At 36.1% G+C, this 22,542-nt stretch overlaps 1 protein-coding gene across 3 annotated transcripts in view; it reads right to left on the minus strand.

Annotated features, from left to right (window-relative positions):
* Positions 1-22,542, minus strand: part of CDH18 (cadherin 18) — a 993,503-nt gene that overhangs the window by 470,770 nt on the left and 500,191 nt on the right. The window contains exon 1 of one of the 3 annotated variants that reach the window (XM_055131049.1): positions 8,738-9,004. The exons of the other annotated variants lie outside the window; for them this stretch is intronic. The gene's annotated coding sequence lies outside the window, so the exon portion shown is untranslated. Of the gene's footprint in view, positions 1-8,737; positions 9,005-22,542 lie in introns of those variants that run through there. 3 annotated transcript variants of the gene reach the window in all.

The raw sequence follows: 22,542 nt of genomic DNA on the forward strand, positions 1-22,542 counted from the left end.
AGCATTTACTGGAATAGCATTCTACGTGGTCTCTCTCTGCACTCACCCACTTCAGTCTGTCACCAACATACTAACCAAACTTTCTTGAAAAATCATGAATTAGTCCAAGTCATTTCTTTGCTCAGAAGCATCACTTAGGAGAAATAGCACAAAGCCCTCCTCTAATATAAAGGATACACACATGATTATGATTCCATTATTGTTATCACTTCACATATATGCTGCAGGCAGGTAGGCTCCGGAAGCCCCCCCATCACATGATAGCAATGAAATATCTGGAAGTAATAAAGCCACAGTCCTAAGTCTGACCCACCCCTGACCCACCTCGTGGATACAGAAAGCAAGACCAGGACTGATAAGACCTTCTCCCGCAGCGGACATTGAGGAGACTGGACCCCTCCCTACAGAAAGGGCCTGAAGGAAATTACTGGAGAACCCCCAATTTCTTCCATTAATCAAATTAGCCCTCAGCTAGTCCAAACCAGAGAAGGCTGGGCCCACCCTTCAAGAAAAGATCCAACCCGGCCAAAGATCAAGAAAAGGAGTTTCAAAGGCCACACCTAACAACAACCCTAGCAATGGACACTTACCTAGTAGAAGCCCCAAGTAGGGGCAGGTTGGAAAAATTCCATAGAAGCCACCTGGAAGAAAGGAAGGGTGTGCACAAGCTGGCTGAGTCTATGTGCTGCTGCGCCCACGTGGCCGAGCACCCGTGTCACCTGCATCTCCCCTCTTGAGATGTGAACATGCATACTTTCATGTCTAATGCTGGGGTGTGTGTAGGGGTTCTCTCCACCTTGGAAAAAGCTTCTCTGGTTTGGGCTGGCTGAGAGTTAATTTGATTAATGGAAGAAAGAGCCTGGGTTCTCTCTTGAACACATTACTCTCCACTCTGCTACTTTCTCTCCCTCCTTCCCTTCAAAAATCCCTAAATAAAATCTGTCTCACCTCACTGCTTGTCTACTCCTGATATTTATTTATTTATTTATCTATTTATTTATTTATTTTTGCTTTTTGAGTCACACTCCGGTATGCACAAGGGTTGCTCCTGGTTCTGCGCTCAGAAATTACTCCTGGCAGTACTCAGAGGACCATATGGGATGCTGGGATTCGAACCGGGGTCAGCAGCATGCAAGGCAAATGCCCTACCCTACCCTCTGTGCAATCAATCCAGCCCCTTCTCCTGAAATTCTTTTCTGAGAGGCGAAAGAAGAACCCACCAACATCATACATGGGAGTCTGTTTTTTCATTCCCTTCACGTTGATAATCTTATGGTTCTTCAAATGGGCCAGTGATGCGTCTTAGGAATTGTAATCTTTGTTTTTCCTTTGTAGCTCTTCCTGAGAGATGGTATTCTTGGTATCAATATCCCCTACATACACACTATTTCCAATGCTCAATTCACAAACATCACAATGTGAGGGCATCCCAGGTATAAATTCACTAAAATGTCAGACAACTCTCCATTTGGAACTTTCCTTTGCAATCCCATTTCATTTTTGTTCCTAACAATGATAATTTTGTACTTCTAAGTTAATACAGATTTTGCATGGTTTGGTTCAGGGCCCACAGGTAGAAGAACTCAGGATTTCATCCTGATTGTGATGTAAATAAAGGTTTAATCCTGATTGTGATATAAAAGCAACTCCTGGCAGTGCTTGGGGTCTCTATGCAGGTCATTCACATTTAAAGAACCTGCCCAGGCCACTGAGGTATCTCTTACCCACAGAACTTTTTGTTCAGTTTTGCTGTTTGGATCCACACTTGCTGTGCTAAGAATTTACTTTTGACTCTTCGTTTATGGATTACTCCTGGCAAAGTTTGGGGAACCATGTTGGGTGCTTGGGACACAACATGGGCTGGCAATGTGCAAGACAAGTGCCCAGAAATCTGTACTCTCTCTTCATCTCCCCACAAAAATATTTCCCTTGATGCCAACTCTCATTCCAAATAGAATGTAATCGCTATATAATGATGAAATACTCAATATAGTAAAATATAACCTAGCTTTCTATGACCTTACTTGTGAAAAATATAACTTTAAAAAATAGCACCTTAATAATAGAATTAAGACTACTACCGAATTAACTTTTAAAACAGGAATTTTTCAATCAATACTTAGTATTGATTGAAAAATGCCCATTTTGAATATATGCTTATTATTTCAAAAAATAATAATCATTATATGTCTAAGTTAAACTAAACCGATCACCCAATAAATTGGTTATCTATAAAAGAAGCCAAACTACATAAATCAAAATGTTTTCACAGTTCATTTAAATTTTGTCACAAGTGCAATTAGCTATTATCAATTACATAATTTTGAAATATAAAGAATCTAAATAAGAATGAAGCATAAAGAATCTAAATATTGATTATAATGGAAGAGTTCCATATTTTTGTCATAATGTATTATATAACAAAAAGATTAAATTCTTTAGAAAATCATAGTAGCATATACACTTATATGTAAAATGTAATACATTATATTAAATATATACACATTTATCAATATTTAGATCGGGGTGGAAGAATGCCAGGCCCTTAGGTCTTCTATGAGCTGCAAAATCATGAAGATTTTGCCCTGGTACCTGATTGACACAAAGTTTTCTCTTTGGTTGCCTGATTCTAGTATACCTGTATTATACTGACATCCTTTATAAATGGATATTTATAAAGGGACAAATATCTATTTACCTTTACAAATCAAGTTCCCCACCCCTGAATAGCATTCAAATTTATAAGTTCATTGTAAGTTCTTGAGAAAACACTTAATTATTTTATATTTTGTGTTATATACTAGTGATTTATTTCCATAAGTTGCATGCAAGAGCATTTTTCTGTATTCAGCAAAGTACATTATTTTCTGAAACAAAATTTTAATTTTAATGTTAACTTACATCAAAAGTAAATAAAACTAGAAGATTTATCATACCTATATCAACAATGTTTTATTGGTATCAAAGATTATTTGTTGTTCAATGATTCAAAAGATTCAACTGACAGGATGTTATCATTTAATTTTTATTGATAACTATGAGTCTAACCTAGGTAGTCTTATTCAAAATAATCCTTGACTCTAAGTAGACTGACTGAAAAGTAACTGGATTGAGTGAAATAATCATATTATGTAACACATGCATTTTCATATTTTTCAAAATGCATTATTTACCATATAATTTATGAAAGTTTATAATTATAAATGTGTAAAATACTACATAATTATTTAAATATATTGATAATCATATTAACATAAGCAGATAAATGAAATGTATTAGAGGTATTTGTTTTCAGGGAAGGTATTTGGGAAATACAGTTTCATTTACATGAACATTCATCAATCCCAATCCCTAAAGTTCTAGTTGAAATTTGAACAAGACTTAATTCTGAATTTGAAGGAACTCATTTTTGTTTTTTAAGAGGACAACAATTCTAATTATAGTCTAAACTCTCCAAGTTCTTTCCTGAATTGATATAAGCTTAGTAATGCAGAAGTTTACCTATCAGAGTTTTCTGCTATCTGCAAAGTAATAGCAGGGTATGTTAGGGTTCATTTCAGCACAATATTCTTTATATCATCTACTTCTTCATTTTTTTTATTACTTTTCTTAGAAATCTCTTCTAGGAATCTGTGCACATTGAAAAGTGTAAATATTGTGAACTATGATAAAGACTTTGCATTATTTTATTTATGTAGTCTTCCTTTACTCTTCATAAAAAACACTTGGCATTACTTGCATGGTAGTATAGCATATCAAAAATTATATATTAAATATGCAAGCTATGTAACAATATGACAGGTGTATTAGCCATCTAAAATTAATGTAAAATGGTGTGAGTATTTAGTTCTAAATGAGTATGTATTCTTAATAATGACCCAGAGATAAATATAAGTTCTGGGCATAATGACGTACTAGATTCCTATAAAACATTCATGAAATCTCTATATTCTCACATGGAGGATTTTATATGTCATTACTTAGTTGAATAGCGGTTGGACATTCCCCTTTCACACTGCCAACCCCAATTCCATTCCTCCACCCCTCTTGGAGAGCCCGGCAAGCTACCTCGAGTATCGAGCCCGTGGCAGATGCTGGCAAGCTACCCGGCGTATTGCATATGCCAAAAACAGTAATAATAAGTCTCTCAATGAGAGATGTTACTGGTGCCTGCTCAAACAAATCAATAAGCAATGGGATGACAGTGACAGTTACTTAGTTGAATATGATATAAAATTTTATTAAATGAAGACTGTGTAAACGCTTATATGAATGATGCCTCTATGTAACTATGACTAAACCTATATTAATTTCACAGTGACTTGTACATTAATATGCTACTAATTCTAAAATGTATTTCAAACTGGTAAGAATAGTAATTGTTGAGGAGTGTATTTCAACACATATTGTAGATTTTTCCCTTCCTTTATTTTCTAGCAAATTATGGCTGTGTCTAATAGTGAAAGGATAGAAATAAAATGTGAGACTTGTTCCTAATTTGAATCACATATTTCAAATAAATGCTCAGATATATTTACAGAAAACCTTATGAGTTAATAATGTATCCCAACCCCACCTGCCACACTTTTTTTCCCTAATTTCTATTTGGAAACCATACCAGAAAGTGTTCAGGAACTATGCTTGGCTCTGTGCTTGAATAACAATACTGGAGGTTTTCAGAGGAACACAGAATGTTGGGAACGGGATTGGTGCTCCATAGTGCAAATCATGCCTTCATCCCTCTGAATTATCTCTCTAGTCCAACGCTGATTATTTTTACATAAATTTTAGCCACTCTCAAAGAGTTGGAGATTTAGCAGGCTGAGTCAATTCTCCTCAAATGAGTCACCAGAGAATTGAATCTATGACAATTTTTCAGTAGGGGACTAGATTTTATATAATTGCAAATACATCTTCACAGTTTTATTTGTTTTTCATGCCAATGTTTATTTCTCTAATTTGGTTGAGAAAAATGGAATGCATATATAACCTTATAAATATGTATTGCATTTACAATTACATATGCATATATTATATGACATATATTATATAATTGTTATATATGATGGCTATAATAATGATTATAATTATATTGTAATTAGTCACATATATCTGTATGCATATATTTCACTGTTTGACACAAGTGATTCATTGAGGATCCAATTTCACAATGTCTTCAAAACTTGAGTTCATTATTTTTTCCTATTATACTATATAATCTCACCACTTAAAAAATATTCCTTGTAAGTCAAAGCAGCTTCCTTCTACTTCTGCAATTTTGTTTGCAAACATTATAAACTATGTCAAGAACATGAAACTGCTAGCAAGAATACCTTCTCCTGAAACCTTAGACATTTCCTTCTACTCCAAAAGAAAATGAAAACAATTTAGAGAGCATCAATATACCTTATGGTATAGTTATAGTAAAAATACATTTGGAAACATAAATGGAAGTGAAATTTGCCTTCATTTTCAACACCCACATTACCCTTTTTCTCAAGTTCTATTCCATTTAGTTCCCACACATTTTAGCATGCCAGCCATTCTCTGAGTTTTTGGGTAAAAAATAATATAATAAGTTGTCATATAATTTTGTGGGTAGGACCTAAAAGAAACATCTGCAAATAAAAATCTATGTGTATTAAGAGGAAGAGAGCATTGCAGAGCTTCTGAACTGAACTATATGTGGGCAGGTGCCTACACAAATTAGTGTAGTACACACCCATGTCTACACATATCCTTTGGTATTTCCCAGAGCAATGATATTCAGTGGGAGAGGGTACAATTTTGCCCATTCAGAGAAAAATTAATCAGGCCTTGATATAATTAAGTTGTCCCTATTTGGGGATACACTTCTCCTCTCTAGTGTATAAGAAACAGTCAAGGATGCTATACTGTAAAGGAAATGCACACCATCTTTCCTTCCAAATGCTACCATCATGCTTATATAGGCTAGATTTTCAATAAACCAGGATTAAGTATACTATACTGAAATAAGGTCCAATGCACTTACATGTTACAACAATAAGAAAGCCATATAACTAAACAAGTAAAGAACCTTCCTTATTAAAACAACAACTGTTGTCTTTAATTTCTTAAACTCTGTCTCTCACTTTTCACTAGATTATGTTGGATCAGATACATAAATTCAAGATCAGTAAGCTTCCCCAGGTCAGTAATTTCAAGATACTCTACTAGATCTGTTAGATGCATGTTTAGATAGAAAAGAAAAAATTATATCAGGTTATGAATAGGTTAGCTACACTCAGTAATCAACAAGTCAATAGGACAAGTGGACAAAATCACTAGCTTGTCGGGCTCTCCAAGAGTGATGGAGGAATCAAACCCGGGTCGGCTGCATGCAAGGCAAATGCCCTACCCACTGTGCTACTGTTCCAGCAAAAAAGCAAAATCATTATATTTATATAGGGTAATAAGTAGTATCTTACATTTACTAGGCATAGCCCCATTCATCTAAAGAATGGATGTGAGTTCAGCTAGTTGAACTAGGTGAATTCAGTTGAACTACATGAATTCAGTTTCATTGGCTTGAATCCACTATTTACATTTAAAATTACAATCAGCATGAAATATACATCCGATTCAAGTACAAGTTGCCACTGACAAAGTTTGCAATGCTTTAGCTAATTACTTTCCACATTTAGCAGGTAGAGTTACAACTCAAGTTACCTGCCACTTACCATCCTTCTACTATTCTAGTCCTTTATGCTATTGGATTAGCTTCAGTTGAACATTGCTGTAGCCCTTAAAATTGCAAATTCTCTGAGTATAGGGAGGGTGCATAAATACAAATAAAATAATAAAATGAAAAAACTCTGCATTCTCCCCTTATCATTGTTATTAGGCTATAGGATCACAGAACTATTAATATAATTTTAGTTACCCCCTTCCCTCCACTTAAGTTAGCTACTTTTGGAAAAGAAGTTGAGCACTACAATTTACAAAACACATACCTCCCAAGGTCCATAACATAAATACCTTATGGAACAAATACATGACTTGGACCTACACTAGACTAATTAATTCTTAGGAAATGCAGAATTAGATACATAGCAGGAATCTTGAATGGAAGTGATACAATGGCTTGGTCTTAGTCAAGAGTATTAGGACTTCAGAACCAATTCTCCACTGGTATCTCAATCTGCCTTCTTCCTCCACATCTAACAAGGTATGAAATCTAGTCTGGACCTTTCAACTTAGAATGAAACATTTTCACTGAGACGGCAAGCATACTCAGAGGAGAACAATCATTACTGCAGAAGGAAAGCTCCTTTCCTTTTCTGAAAAAAAAAAAAAGAGGTGGGTGATTCCAGAGTAGAAAACAAAGGTTCCAAAATACAGTCACAGTCTAGAGTTGTTGTTTTTTTTTTTCTTTTTTTTTTAGGGGGGGAGCTACATCTTAAAATCTTTCACTGATCTGTCTCCTGGCTCAAAGCAATGATGCCATCACCTGAGCAAAGCAAAAACCACAGTAATTTTGACTAAGATTTTATTTGTGCATTTCTTCTATTCAGAAGGCAAATAGAAACCTTTACTCTTGATTAACCTGAAAGTTCATTAAATAAACAGGCATTGATGAAAAAAATACTTTTATAATCAGCTAATAAAATTCTGGTTTTCACCTGTTACGTTTGAAAGGTTTTTTGAGTTCAGCGTCTATATGCACAACATATCCAAGCAATAAGCTTGCCCCAGGCATAATTTTACATCAAGCCATAAAAATAAAGACAAAACACTGCCCCCTCCCCCCTCCACACACACTAAAAGCTGGTTTCAGAAGTTAAAGAGAAGAATGAATCAGAGCTAAAAAACAGAAGAGAGGATACTAAATAAAGTGTGTTTTCTGATCTCAGACCCTATCTAATTTCTTTTCATGCATCATTTACAGTGCCCTTTCTAAAGAAGTAAAAGTTTCATCTGAAGCTCTAATAAGCATTTATGGAAGTAAATTATGGAAGGAAGGAAGGAAGGAAGGAAGGAAGGAAGGAAGGAAGGAAGGAAGGAAGGAAGGAAGGAAGGAAGGAAGGAAGGAAGGAAGGAAGGAAGGAAGGAAGGAAGGAAGGAAGGAAGGAAGAGAAAGAGAAAGAAAAAGAGAGAAAGAAAAAGAGAGAAAGAAAGAGAAAGAGGGAGAGAGAGAAAAAGAGAGAGAGGGGAGAGAGAGAGAGAGAGAGAGAGAGAGAGAGAGAGAAGAGAAAACCAGAATTTCTCTGCTACAGCCCCAGCGCGCAGATATCATTAATTTTAGAGGAATCTGGAAAGGCAATCATTCACACGCACTCTCGAAATTCCTATTCCACCATCCCTCCTCGAGTCTCACTCCGAAGTCCCTCACTTTTCAGAGACACCTCGGTGCCAGTTAGGGCTGGTGTCATGCCTCATTTCCAACGTGCCTTGCAGAGTAGTAGCTTTGCAACTTCTTTAGGGCCAAGACAGCCCAAGCAGACGCAGAGACACAGAAATACAGCCCCAGCTAGATTACTACAGTCGCATTCCCTAGGTTCTATGGCAACATTCCTGGATCCCTGAACCAAAAAGAAAAAAAAAAAAACTTTTCTTTTCGCACTGCAAACCAATCCGAGAGAGGAAGCCCACCCACCTCGCTCCCCTCCACCCAATATTTATATATTATTTTGATTCACCACCGGGGACGCAGCCCATTTGCACACAAAAATATGCATGCCCCTCCAGAGTCAAGTGTCATTCAGTGCAGTCTTACCTTGGCGGACTGACCCTAAGTGGTGCAAAGGAACTTAATCTAGAAGCCAAGCGGGGACTTTGCCAGCGCCGAGGGCCCCGCAGCCCGCGCCGAGAACCCCAGACTCAGCCCCGCGCTGGTCCAGCCCCGGGCTCCGCGGCTCGTCTCTGCAGCTCCCGAGCGCGCCGCTGATTGGCTGCCGCCGCCCGTCCGCCTGATGCTCTCCCCTCGCCTCCTTCCTCTCCTCCCCTGCTCGCCCGCCGCTGCCTGGCTCCTGCCCTCGCTCTCCCTCTCTCTCAATCTCTCTCTCTCTCTCTTCATATCCCCCATCGTGCCTACTTTGGAGCTCGCCCGCCTGGCGTAGCCCCCGCGGCAGACCCGCCGGATCCCCTCTTAGAGCAAGGTCACCGGCAAAGCGATGCCAAGCAGGAGCAGCAAGAGAAGGAAAGAAAAACAAAAGCCCGGACGCGATGCATCCTCGGCTTTGGGAGCTCTGGAGCTCTTGCTTGACAAATGATGGGCAGGACTCCCTGACAGTTGAGAGCACTGTCTCTCGTCTCTGTCACTGTCTCTGCGGGGGAGGGGGCGCTGAGGGCAGGCTGACAGGGGCCGGGACTGTGGTTTGGGAGTGGGAGGTAGACAGCGTGCAGAGAGAAGAGAGAGAGAGAGAGAGAGAGAGAGAGAGAGAGAGAGAGAGAGAGAGAGAGAGAGAGAGAGAGAGAGAGAGAGAGAGAGAGAGAGAGAGAGAGAGAGAGAGAGAGAGAGAGAGAGAGAGAGAGAGAGAGAGAGAGAGAGAGAGAGAGAGAGAGAGAGAGAGAGAGAGAGAGGGCAGGGCAGGCAGTGATGTGGCAGGCTGGTAATAAATGTTCCTATTTCCGTGCAAAGTCGTCACAGGCTGCTAAACATTCAAGTGCTGGCTCATTCATCAGTGATCCATAGCTCGGTGGTAGCCCTGAGATTTTAACTTGAGCGATGCCCTTTAATGCCTTACCCCAAAGTACCTAAGGCAGGGAGGGTTTCGAGGAGATAGAACTTTCCTTGCGCGGTTAGCTTTCTATTGCTGAAGATAAATAGGAACTGCAATGCTTTTCTTACCCCTTGGCGCCAAAGACTCACACACACACACACACACACACACACACACACACACGCACGCACATGCACGCACGCACGCACACACAGAGAGGAAGTTCTCACGTTTGATTACTCCAGCATCAATTAAAATGATGTGTAATATGCATAGCTTTGAACAACAGGATTTCAGGCCCCTTATGTAAATTCCAGATGGATGTGATCAGCTAAAATAACTTTAGAGCTTTCTCCCAGCCCGGAATCAGCCCCACACTAATTGAGAACATCAAGAATTCCCACTTAAAGTCGTGTAGTCAATCGGAGAAGAATGGGTCTACAAGACATCCCTATCCCGAGGGTCCCTTGCAAGAGATGCTGAGAATTATACACGACCCTCGCAGGTGGCAAGCACTAGGCAAGCTGTGTTCCATGCTTTGGTTCATTGACACTGTATAAATGTTCAGTGTTCAGAATTCAGAGGAACAAGAGGACTTCCTCTCTAGAGAAGTCGAAGGGATGCTGGAGCAGCCAGAGGTTTCTAGCCTGCCTCTGACTTTCCTCCAGACTGAATCCGATTGATCCACTTCACTTCTGAATCTCAGAAGGAGGCTTCTATTTAAAAGCTAAATAGCAGTCTTCACTTCCAGGGTCTCCGCAATGACCACATGAACATCCATGCAATTGTACCTGATCTGCTGTGAGTTTTAACATCCCCTACTTAATTCGTCATCAACTGACTCTTTCCTCCTGCCTCCAGAAAGGTCAGGGAGATTGAAAAGATAAGGTAAGTGGTATTGCAATGAAAAGGACAGCATAGCAATGCAATATTTTTTGTCTTTATAACTAGTTATGATTGACTATCTTTGAGTAATGTGGATGATGGAAGATTTAATATGGTCTGGGATTTGGGTCTGTTCAAACCAGCAGAAACAATGAAAAACAAGTGCTTGAATTATTTCTAATTGTAAAGAAATTGCACATGAAGGTGTTAGGAGGCATACCGAAGCTATTAGAAGCCAATTAGAAATTGGAAATCTCCAGAATCTAAATTCTCAGGGCAAAGTGGAACAGAAACAATAGTATCAAGATAATGAGGGAATATTCTATTATATTTTGTATATTCTCTCTCTCATCAGCTCCTGACTTCAAAGAAATTTCTGTGGTATAGTAACCAAACATAGGTTCTGATTCATTTCTCGCTCATTGAACAGAATTCATTTCAGACATGTTGTGTGGGTAGAAGCAGCTCTGGGGGCACTCTAAAAATGATAGTTATGAAAAATTAAGGGGAGAGACAATAACAAGAGCCACTTTTGTTCTGCAAGAGGTCATGTAGTTTAATTTTAAATGTTCACATGAGTATTCTCAAGAGACGCCTAACTCTATTTTGCTGGCTACTTCTAGTTCAATGAAATAAAATGTGTTTTTTGCCAGCCGGCTTTTGCTAAGACACTAGCAACACGCATCCTTAGGGCCACACCTGAAAACAAAATGAGTTTTTGCTCACCTTCCTTTTTGCTTTTCCCTGGATCCATGAGTAATAAACACATCTATTGGACAGTTAGAATGGAAGTCAATAGGTACTTTTTCCTGAGTGGGATAACATGCAGAGGGATGTGTTAGCATCAGCCCACAATACAATCCAGTTTTTTAAAAAATCCATTTAGCAGGGGGAACTTGTGTCTTTGAATCTGTATTCAGACTCAGGGCTCAGAGATTCACCACAACCCAATGATACAGTGGTCATAGGATTAAAGTGATTCCCAAAGTTTGATATTCTGAAACTGCCATCATTCTCTAGCCCTTGAAAGGCAAGTTTGTCATCCATTTAGTCTGTGTCTTGCATTTTCAGGTTAAAAGAATGTGAGTGAACCAAAGCAGAGCATCCTGCTTGGGGAAAGTCAGGCAGTGGGCAGGTAGTTATATTTTCCTTATGTCAAAGATTACTTCAATAAACTGGACAATGCATCAGTCAGCAGAATTTATTAGAGACCTAAGCCCCGGAAAGGAAAACGTGGACATTTCTGATCCTGAGTCCTCACTTAGCTTACCACGGGAGAGTTATAAGAATCATTTTCACTGGAGACAGAGAAACATCTCACACACGATTGATGTTGGTCAGAATACAGAGACTGGAAAGATAAAATTGTAATGCTAAACTGTGATCAGTCTCCAAGAGACAGACTCAGGAAATTGTCTCTTTAGATGTCATCTCATGCTCAATTTTACCCTGGAAATTCAGGAGGCAACACCATGTTTGCAAATTTCAAGAGAGGGGTGTAAAGAAAATGAAGGGATGCATCATGTTCAAATTTAGGATTTAGGATAGATAATTATACAACCCTGATGTTGTGGTTGACTTTTTTGACTAAAATAATAATTGAAATTATAATCATGACATTTTAAGAGTGCTATAGTTTATATGAAAAGTAAAATAGCTGGTGCGAACAGGATGCAACACACAATTTGCAACTATTTATGTGCTCAAGTAATTAATATCAAAGATTGCATACTTTTATTAAAGAGATAAAAGAGAAAATTTATATAAAATATTATCTCTTATTGTAAGGTTAAAGATCAGCTAATGATGTTTAACTTTAATCATCTTATTATTTATTTGACAAAATGTTTTAGAATACTAAGAAATTACCTAAGCATGTAAATGAAGATGTAACAAAATTATTTTAGATCTAATTGCATGTGTAGCCCATTTAATAAACTCCTATCTTCCTTACTCATATTGGACTAATTTTATGTATATACATATACACATATGTATATACTGTATATATCAACACATACATAGTTTTCTTAGGGGCATTTAAAATTATATGATTGAAAAGTTAACATATGTGATTTAATCTATTGAGGTATTATTCAAATTTGACATGATCAAAACTCTTTAGGTTCTATTTATGTTCACTGTGTGTTTATATAAAACTTGGAACTACTATGTTATAAATTATGAGAACATGGGATTCTAAAATGTGGCAACATTTAGTTATTTATGGACCTTAATTTTCAGTGATACATGTTTTGCACAAAGATATTGAGAAGTTCACATCAGAATTATTTTTTAACATCTGAAATGTTTTCAGTAAACTTTGAAGATTTGGTTAGAATTCCAAATATTACATGGAATATTAATTTAAACTATACACATTAAGTGATCATTAAAAATAAACATTTTCCTACTTCTGAAAAGATTAATGAATTTGATGTCTATATAGTAGGAATTATCAAACTAAATGAAAAACTTGGGAACAATAGGTGCTGATAGTTTTGAGTGAGTGGACGCGTAGAGAAAGACAAAATGGAATCATTCAAGTCTGTGTAGAATTCAACTAAGGATTTTGTATGTTATATAGACTAAAATAGAAGCAATTATTAATGATCTATATAGTAACATTGTAGGTCCTATGATTTCATTATAGTATATATGTCGAAAATTATTGTTTGAAGTGGCACCTGGTAAAAAAATATACTGCTCAGTAGCTGGATTTTGAGACAAGATAAAGGGTTTCAAGACAAGATAAAGAATTTAGAGCTACCACTCTGTATCCATGATCTTGCTTTCATCAATGTTATAAGCACTGAAGGCACTTATAGAAACTTCATGCATCAAAATAAAAAAATAGCATATCTGGACAAGAACTTTGTATTTCTTTTTAAGATTGAGAAAACTTCAGCATTATCACGTCTATCCATTGTAATAGAATCATTGGGTTCAAAATAATGAGTGTGTTAGTATATTTTAGTGAGAAACTATTTTGTGAATTAAACCTTATAAAAAATAACTGAGTTTCATAGACAATAATTTTAGTGTGCATCATTGTCAATCATCAAAATGTCAATATAAACAGTTGCCATTAATATGAACAAACAATTCAAGATGTGGAGTTGTATTGATTTATTGCTAAAATATTCATAATTTATCAAGAATATTGGATTTGATGTAGATCATAGCTAATTCTAGTCCTTTAAGAGAATGATCTGCACAGTGATAACTGAAAGATTTTGTTGAAAGCAACTGAATGAAATAGAAGAATTTAAAAAATAAAAGTTTTTTGTGCTCATGAAATCGAAGTATTATTATCATGAAAATGCATATTACTTCAATCTGTTACTTCAATCAATATATTGACTCAACGCAATTCTTATAACACCCTTAATGAAAAAATAAGTCCTCAGAAAAAAATAAAAGAAAAACATGAAATAAACCCTAAACTAAAAACATCCTAAACAGAAAATAAAAAAGTCACCAAATCTACCCTGAGAGAAAAATAAACCAAATGTGGTCATTACACACTCTGACTTAAAACTATACTACAAAGTGCTAGGAAGTAAAAGAGTATGGTATTATAATAAAAGCATATGAAAGGAATAGAATAGAAATCCCATAAATAAACCCTACATTGTGTGAACATACAATTTTCGATAAAATAACCTAAAGAATAAAATGGAATTAGAGCTTAACTTTAATAATAAATGCTTCTAGAAAAATTTCACAGACACATGCAAAGGAATGAAACTAGAGAAACTAATACCTCATACACATTAAATAAAGTAGTTTAAATGCTTAAATCTCAGGGCTTAAATATTAAAGCATATGCTTTTGAAATCAAGAATAGGGATGTCTTAGGGATTTCAGATTCAATTGCAAGTAACACTAAGGCAAAATTCAACAAAACATTAAACTAAAACTTTTCTCAGTGAAAGATATATGAATTGAAATTTAAAAATATATTCTATTGAAAGCAACGTATTTTCACATAATATGCTTTTCGTGCAGATTATGTCTTAACTATACAAAGGGTTCATAAAATTGAGCAATTAATTTATAAACTGATTTTTAAACTGAGAGTCTAATTTTATAATTCTGCAAAAAAGACACAATGATGACATGTAAAAGGTATTCATTTTTCTCACTTTGAAAAGCAATTAAAAACAATAATGAAATTATCTACAATAAAGCTATTATGAAAAAGTGATGGAGAATATATAGACAGAAATCTTAACGATCTTGTGGAAGGGATGTAGATTAACTGATATGATCATTTTCAAAAGCATTCTGAAAATTCTCATATATTTCATATATATACATATACATCCATGTACATATATCTATATATATTCCATATTATCCAGTTATCCCATGTCTAGGTATTTACCCAAAAATTATAAAACGATTTATTTGAAATAATATACTAACTTCCATATTTATCACGATATTGTTTACAATAATCAACTGTGTGAAGCAACCTAAAAAAATCAACAAATGATTAGATAAATAAGATGTAGTACAAACAAACTTGTGAATATTTCTTATTTATAAAAGCAAGCAAATAAATAATAAGTATGGAATACTGACATTTACAAACAACATGTATGGATATGTATGTTATTCTTAGGAGAAAGATCCACACTTTTTAAGTTTATGCACATGTGTTATATAGAAGAATCAGAAAATGAACCAAAAATGCAAAATTAGCTTTTATATTCTAAAAATAATATTTTATTATCCTTTTGTTATATTAGTGATAATAGGCAATATGAATCTCTATTCAATTGACAATGCTACTATCATCCTCTTTCATTTCTAGGTTTATTTCAGCCTTTGTATCTCACTGAATCCCTTCCTGATTATATCATACTTCAGGATTAAAAAAAACTGATCTTTTTTTTAACATATTTTAGTAGTTTGCACACATTCTTAGACTATAAAATTGCATATAACTATAATATTAGACTACGATGTTGACCTTGCATTAAAGTTAGATGCAACATGTTATGTTATTTTAAACATAGAATATGGGATCAACATATTTGTGAAATTATGCAATTATATAATTATATAATATATATAATATATAAATGCCTAGTCTCTTCTCATAAAATATTCATGAAAGTATTGCCTACCTCTTAGGATACCTAGAATAGAAAAATTTGAAAATTCTTATATAGAAATCATTAAATGTACATATAGTAACTTTTATGAAAACTAATTTTATTAGTTATGGACATTTGACTCCTAATTTTATGCTAGCTACTGTTTAGCACTTGGAACATGTTTATAGAGAATTGTTTTTGTTTATTTTAAGTGAAAACAGAATTCATCTGGAGGTTTTTGAAGACGGAGAAGGAAGGAGAAAAAGAGAAAAAGAGTAATGCACTCAAGAGAGAATGCAGGCTGCTTTAAGGGGAGAGAGAACCACACTACACGTCTCTCCAAGAAAAAGGCAGTCATCACATGTGCTTGACCATGTGACTCAAGCATCACATTGGCTCAGGCAGCATATGTGCCTAAAGACAGCACTATAAGTAGATAAATCCACATACAAGTTGGAGATGTAAAGTTAGGCCACTATATCTATGACATATAAAGAAGACTGTTTATGGGAACAGAGTGTCAGTGTTTTAATATGAAAACAATCTGTAAATTAGTACACAACAGTGACTGCAATTAATGCCACTGGACTTACAAATGGTTTAAATGCTATTTTTATATGTATTTAACTATGTTATAATATATATGTATGGGTCAAGCAGATAGTATAGGGGTTAAGACAATCTTCTCATGGAGATTCAACCCTGAGGTTCAAATCCCAATACCCCTTAAGGTCCTTTAAGCACAAGTGATATCAGAACAGTCAAAGGTAAGTCTTGAGTAAGTGAAGGGCAAGTCAAGGTAAGTCAGACTTGAACACCACTGGATATGCCCCAATGCTCAAGTTAAATGAATCAAATGAAATAATATTTATTTTTAAAAAAAGTAAATGTGGAGTTGCTTAACCAGGTATTTTTCTATTGTGATATGCTTATTTGTAATCTGAAAAGAGTACCTTCACTTTACCGTGCATTTATCAGAATTTTGCCCAGATACAAATGGTGCTGTGCAGTACTTGACAAAGAAAAAGTTTTGAATAAAAGTTACACAAATTCCAGTTGCATTTGATAACAGTTAATTAAAAAAATTCAGTTTTCTTTCTGAGTTCCATTTTGTGTCAAGGAAAGAGACACATGACAAAAAAATACAAAACATAAACAGACAACTTCTTGGTATCAGTTTTACTAGATGAGAAAACATAATTCCTTTCTCTTTTTTAAATATTATTTTATTGAATCACTATGATCCTTACCAAGTTGATCATGATTGGGTTTCAGTCATACAGTGTTCCAACATCATCTTGTGTAATGACAAAAATTATATTTCTTTCAAAAAGTATATCTTTGTAATGGTTGAAATATTGATTATTTACAAATGTGCCTTATTTTTTTGCTATTTCTTTAACATTTTATTTTAACTAAGAAATATACTGAATTAAAATTGCCTTAATGGATGACTTAAAATCTATTTTAAAAACTGTTTTCAACAGGTATTCTACTTCGTAGATTTATCCCAACATAATGTGGAGCATATCCCAACATAACTGTAGCCATACCACAGCAGGTAGGGAATTTTCCTTGCACACAGCCAACCCGGGTTCCATTCCTCTGTCCCTCTCAGAGAGGCCGGCAAGCTACTGAGAGTATCCCGCCTGCATGGCAGAGCCTGGAAAGCTACCCGTGGTGTATTTGATGTGCCAAAAACAATAACAACAATTTTCACAATGGAGATGTTATTGGTGCTCATTCAAACTAATCGATGGACAATAGGACAACAGTGCTACAGCACTAATGTGTTTTAATATGTACTTTACTTTTCATATTTTCGAATTTAAATATATAGGTAAACATAAATTGAAACATTATATATCACACATATATGTGAATATGACTAAATACAAACATGTATATATGAGATTAGCTAAAAATTTGTACACAGATGGAGTTATCTGTCCTTGACATTAAACCATTTTAGAGAAAAATAGTGGAAAGTATTGGATTTTTTACTTTAATTATACTTTTATATGGTATTTAAAACTGTGGGGCAATATAATTAATACTGTTTCTCAAAACAAATATCAAAAGTGTCAGTTCAGAGAGATAACCCCTCAGATTTGTGGACATTTAAGCTATGATAATGGAGCCGGATGCATGAAGTAGAGCAACAAAGGACTTCCCAGCAAATGGACTTGGAAAAGAGTTGAATAACCACATACAATAAAATGAAAATGGAACTGTCTTCCACTATTAATAATGTTAATTCAAAGTGGAATAAATACTTCAGGAGTAGACCAGAACCCATTCAATGCATCGAGGGAGACATAGAAAATATTCTCCAGTACTTAAACCTCAGAGGTGACTTCACTGTCTTAATTCCAGTGACAAATATAAAAATAAATAAAAATAAACAAATATGAGTATAGCACTGTAGTACTGTTGTCCTGTTGTTCATCTATTTGCCCAAGCGGGCACCAAAACACCTCCATTGTGAGACTTGTTGTTACTATTTTTGGTATATTGAATATGCCACAGGTAACTTTGAAGCTCTACCCTGGGGACGGGATACTCTTTGTAGCTTGCCAGGCTCTCCAAGAGGGACAGAGGAATCAAACCTGGGTGAGCCACTTACAAGGCAAACGTGCTACTCGCTGTGCTATTGCTCTAGTCCTACATAAAATTACAATTTTCACAAGGCAAAAGAAATAGGCTTAAAGAAAAAAAGGCTCCTTATGAAGTGGGAGAAAATATTTGCACATGATATAGCATATATAGAGCTAATACCCAAGATACATAAACAATCACAAAACTTAATAACAAAAAAATAATAATTCCATCAAGAAATGGCGAGAGAGGAGAATTAAATATTCTCCCAAAGGAAATATACAGGTAGGAAGTAGGGACATCAAATGGTACTTATTCTTAAGGACTTAAAGATACATAACAAGGTAACAACGAAATCTCCAAGACAGCATGTCACTGTCACCATTGCTCATCGATTTGCTCGAGCAGGAACCAGTAACGTCTCTATTGTGAGACTTCTTGTTACTGTTTTTGGCATATTGAATATGCCTCCAGGAGCTTGCCAGGCTCTGTCGTGCGGGAGAGATACTCTCAGTAGCTTGCCGGGCTCTCTGAGAGGGGCAGAGGAATTGAACCTGGGTCATCCAGCACGCAAGGCAAACACCCTACCCGCTGTGCTATCGCTCCAGTGCACGACAGAATACTGGGAGAAATAATCCACATGACTGAGCTGCTGGCGGAGAAGGGGGTTGAGCTGGTGAGGAACTGGTTTCCGTGTGGGGGATGTGCTGGTTGACTGGGTATAAAGGTGATATTGGAATGATACCCATAAGAACCCCTTATTAACAGTAGTTCAAACCACAAAATCCCAATAAATAGAAAAAAATGAAAGAGGTATTCATTGCAACATATTTTGAGAGAAATACAAATCAAGGCAACGATGAACAATCACACAAGAACAGCACATATCACAAAGCTTGGAAACAGTGACTGGGGCCACAGCACAGTGGATAAGACATTTGCATTACATGCAGGAGACATGGGTTAGGTACTCTGGCACCTTTTATGATTCCAAAGTATCACCAGGAGTAACTTCCAAGTGAAGAGCCTGTAGAATCCTGAGTACCAGGAAATATGGTCCAAAAACAAACAAACAAAAACAAAAAGCAGAAGAACAGAAAAACAAACAAAATCCCTTAAAACTTGAATGTAAGGTATCCCAGGCATACCTGCTACTATCAGTATAAAGAATAAACACACAAGGGATACAGTGATTCCACATACGGACATCTAACCCCCAAATACCAATTCAATAATTTGGAAATATCTATGCACATCTATGTTCACCGCAGTACTTTTACCAGAATATAGAAATATCCCAAATGTCCAACATCAGGTGAGGATGAGGGATAAATATACATAATCAAATACTATGCAGCTTGATTGATTTATTTGGGTCACAGACAGCTCTCCTCAGGGTTTTCTCATACTTGTGTGCTCAGGGATCACTCCTTGCAGGCTGAGGAAACATATGGTATGCCTGACATAAAATTAGGGTCAACCACATGCAAGGCAAACAGCCTATCTGCTGTGTAATTTGCACCCAGACTAAAGATGACACTAAGAAATGATGAAACCATGAAGTTCGCTCTAATGTGGTGGAACCGGAGGATATCATTTTAAGAGAGAGAAGAAATATAGGTTAGCTCAACAGTGTAATATATAGAAAAAAAAGGAATAAATACTATCAAGCAATGCCAAACCATTAGTTTGAATTACAAAACTAAGAATACCAAACAGTAGAAAGAAGGTGAAGGGAATAAAGAGAAAGAATAGACCAAAGTGTATTAAAGACCTCAATATCAGACCTGAATCCATAAGGTACATGGAGGAAAATGTAGGTAGAACCCTCCATGACATTGAAGCTAAAGGCGTCTTTAAGGAAGAAATACCTCTGAACAAGCAATTAGAAACAAACATAAATAAATGGCTCTACAGTAAACTAAGAAACTTGTGTGCCTAAAAAAAACAGTGACCAAAATACAGAGAGAGCTTACAGAATGGGAAAAATTATTTACCTAATACCCACCATATAAGAAGTTAATATCCAGGATATACAAGACATTAGTAGAACTGTACACACAAAAAAATATCATCCAACCTTATCAAAAAATGATGAGAAGAAATGAACAGAAACTTCCTAAAAAATAAATACCATAGTCAAAAGGTCCATGAAAAAATACTCCATAGTACTAATGATCAGAGGGATGTAAATCAAAGCAAATATATGATATCATCTCACATCACAGAGAGTGGCACAAATCAAAAAGAACAAGAACAACCAGTGCTGGCACAGATGTGGGGAGAAAGGGACTCTCTTTCATTGTTGATGGGAATGCCGACTGACTGGTCAGCCTTTTTGGATAAAAATATGAGGATTCCACAAAAAAACTACAAATTGTGCTTGCATTTGTCCCAGCAATACCACTTCTGGGAATATGTCATGGGACTGCGAAAAAAATCACAGTAGAAATGAAATATGCACCTGTATTTTTTTTTTTTTTTGCAGCACTGTTCACAATAGCCAGAATCTGGGAACATGCTGAGTGCCTGAGAACAAACAATTGGTTAAAGAAACTTTGGTACATCTACACAAGGAATACTATGAAGCTGTTAGGAAAGATGAAATCATGAAACATGCTTATAAGTGGATAGACATGGAGAGTATCATGCTAAGTGAAATGAGTCAGGATTATAGGGACAGACATAGAATGACTGAACTTGCTTGTTGAATACAAAATAACATAAATGAGATTGACACAAAGAACAGTAGAGACAAGTGTCAGAAAGATTGCTCCATGGTTGGAAGTCTGCCTCTTGAGCCACGGGAGAAGGCAACTGAGATAGAGAAGGGATTAGTCAGTGATAGATAGAGGGATTGTTTGGGATGGGAGATGTGTGTTGAAAGTAGATAAAGGATGAAACATGATGGCCTCTCAGTATCTATATTGCAAACCAAAATGCCCAAAAGCAGAATGAGTGTAAGAGGGAAGTTTTCTGCAATAGATGCAGGTGAGGGATGGGATGGGGGGGGGAGGATACTGGGGTTATTGGTGGTGGAAAATGTATATTGGTGAAGGGACAGGTGTTCCATCATTGTACAACTGAAACTCAAACATGAAACGTTTGTATCTATATGTCTTCATTATTCAATTAAAAAAAAACACAAAAGAATAGAAGTAAATTAGGGACAGTGCCAAGAATAATTTTGACTGAAGGGTAGGGAAGTAATTTTGTAGATCAATATTGTAAATTTAGTTTTATTTTAACCACTTTACATAAACTATGATGAAAATAAAGTAAATGCCCACTAAGTATCATATATAAAAGGCATTGATGTAGGTTCCATTGCAAGAAATAAGTAGAGTTTCCTGGCTTTAAGCTAAACTTCACAACACTAAAATTTAGACAGAAATTACTCAAATAAATTAAAAGACTATAAAGTTTATGAGCAATATGTGGACACTATTTCTTATATGTCAATAAAATTCTTTCAGTAGTGCTAAGTTTAAAATAAGAGAGGATTGCTAGACATGCATATTCATAATTGGCTCACACATACACACCCACAGACATTTGTCAAAATCAAATTCTGCTATTGTCCTTGGAATTTGGGGCAGGGGGAGGGGAATGGGCACACCCACTGGTCGTCAGGGCTTACTTCCAGCTCTGCATTCTATGATCACACCAGTGGGCTCAGAGACCATATATGGTAGCACTACACTATAGCACTGTCATCCTGTTGTTCATCAATTTGGTGGAGCGGGCAACAGCAACATCTCCATTGTGAGACTTGTTGTTACTGTTTTTGGCATATCAAATGCACCACGGGTAGCTTGCCAGGCTCTTCGAGAGGATCAGAGGAATTGAACCCGGGTCAACTGTGTGCAAGGCTAACACTCTACCCACTGTGCTATCACATACATGGTGCCAGGCTGGAATTTGTTTTTACCATGTTCAAGGCAGATGTCCTATCTGCTGTAGTATTGCTTAGGCTCCAACCTTGTTTTGTTGGCTTTTTCTCTTTTTTTGGTGGTGGGGGGGTGTATTGTTCTCACTACAAAGGGCCAGATACCTAATTGAATAGTCTGGACATTTAAAATATGCACACTATTCTTCTAAAATTATTGTATTGAGATTATCAAAGTAAGCAGTCAAACCAAAATGAGTCATTATGAATGTGGACGCATATGCTACTGGTATAGGTAACATGCTCATTAATTAGATTTATCAGTGTAATCTATCAACAAACTCAAGTTCAAATTATCTGAATTTTGTTGATATTTCTA

This window comes from Sorex araneus, chromosome 1 (genome assembly GCF_027595985.1).
Source record: "Sorex araneus isolate mSorAra2 chromosome 1, mSorAra2.pri, whole genome shotgun sequence".
In the NCBI taxonomy this organism is placed as follows: domain Eukaryota; kingdom Metazoa; phylum Chordata; class Mammalia; order Eulipotyphla; family Soricidae; genus Sorex; species Sorex araneus.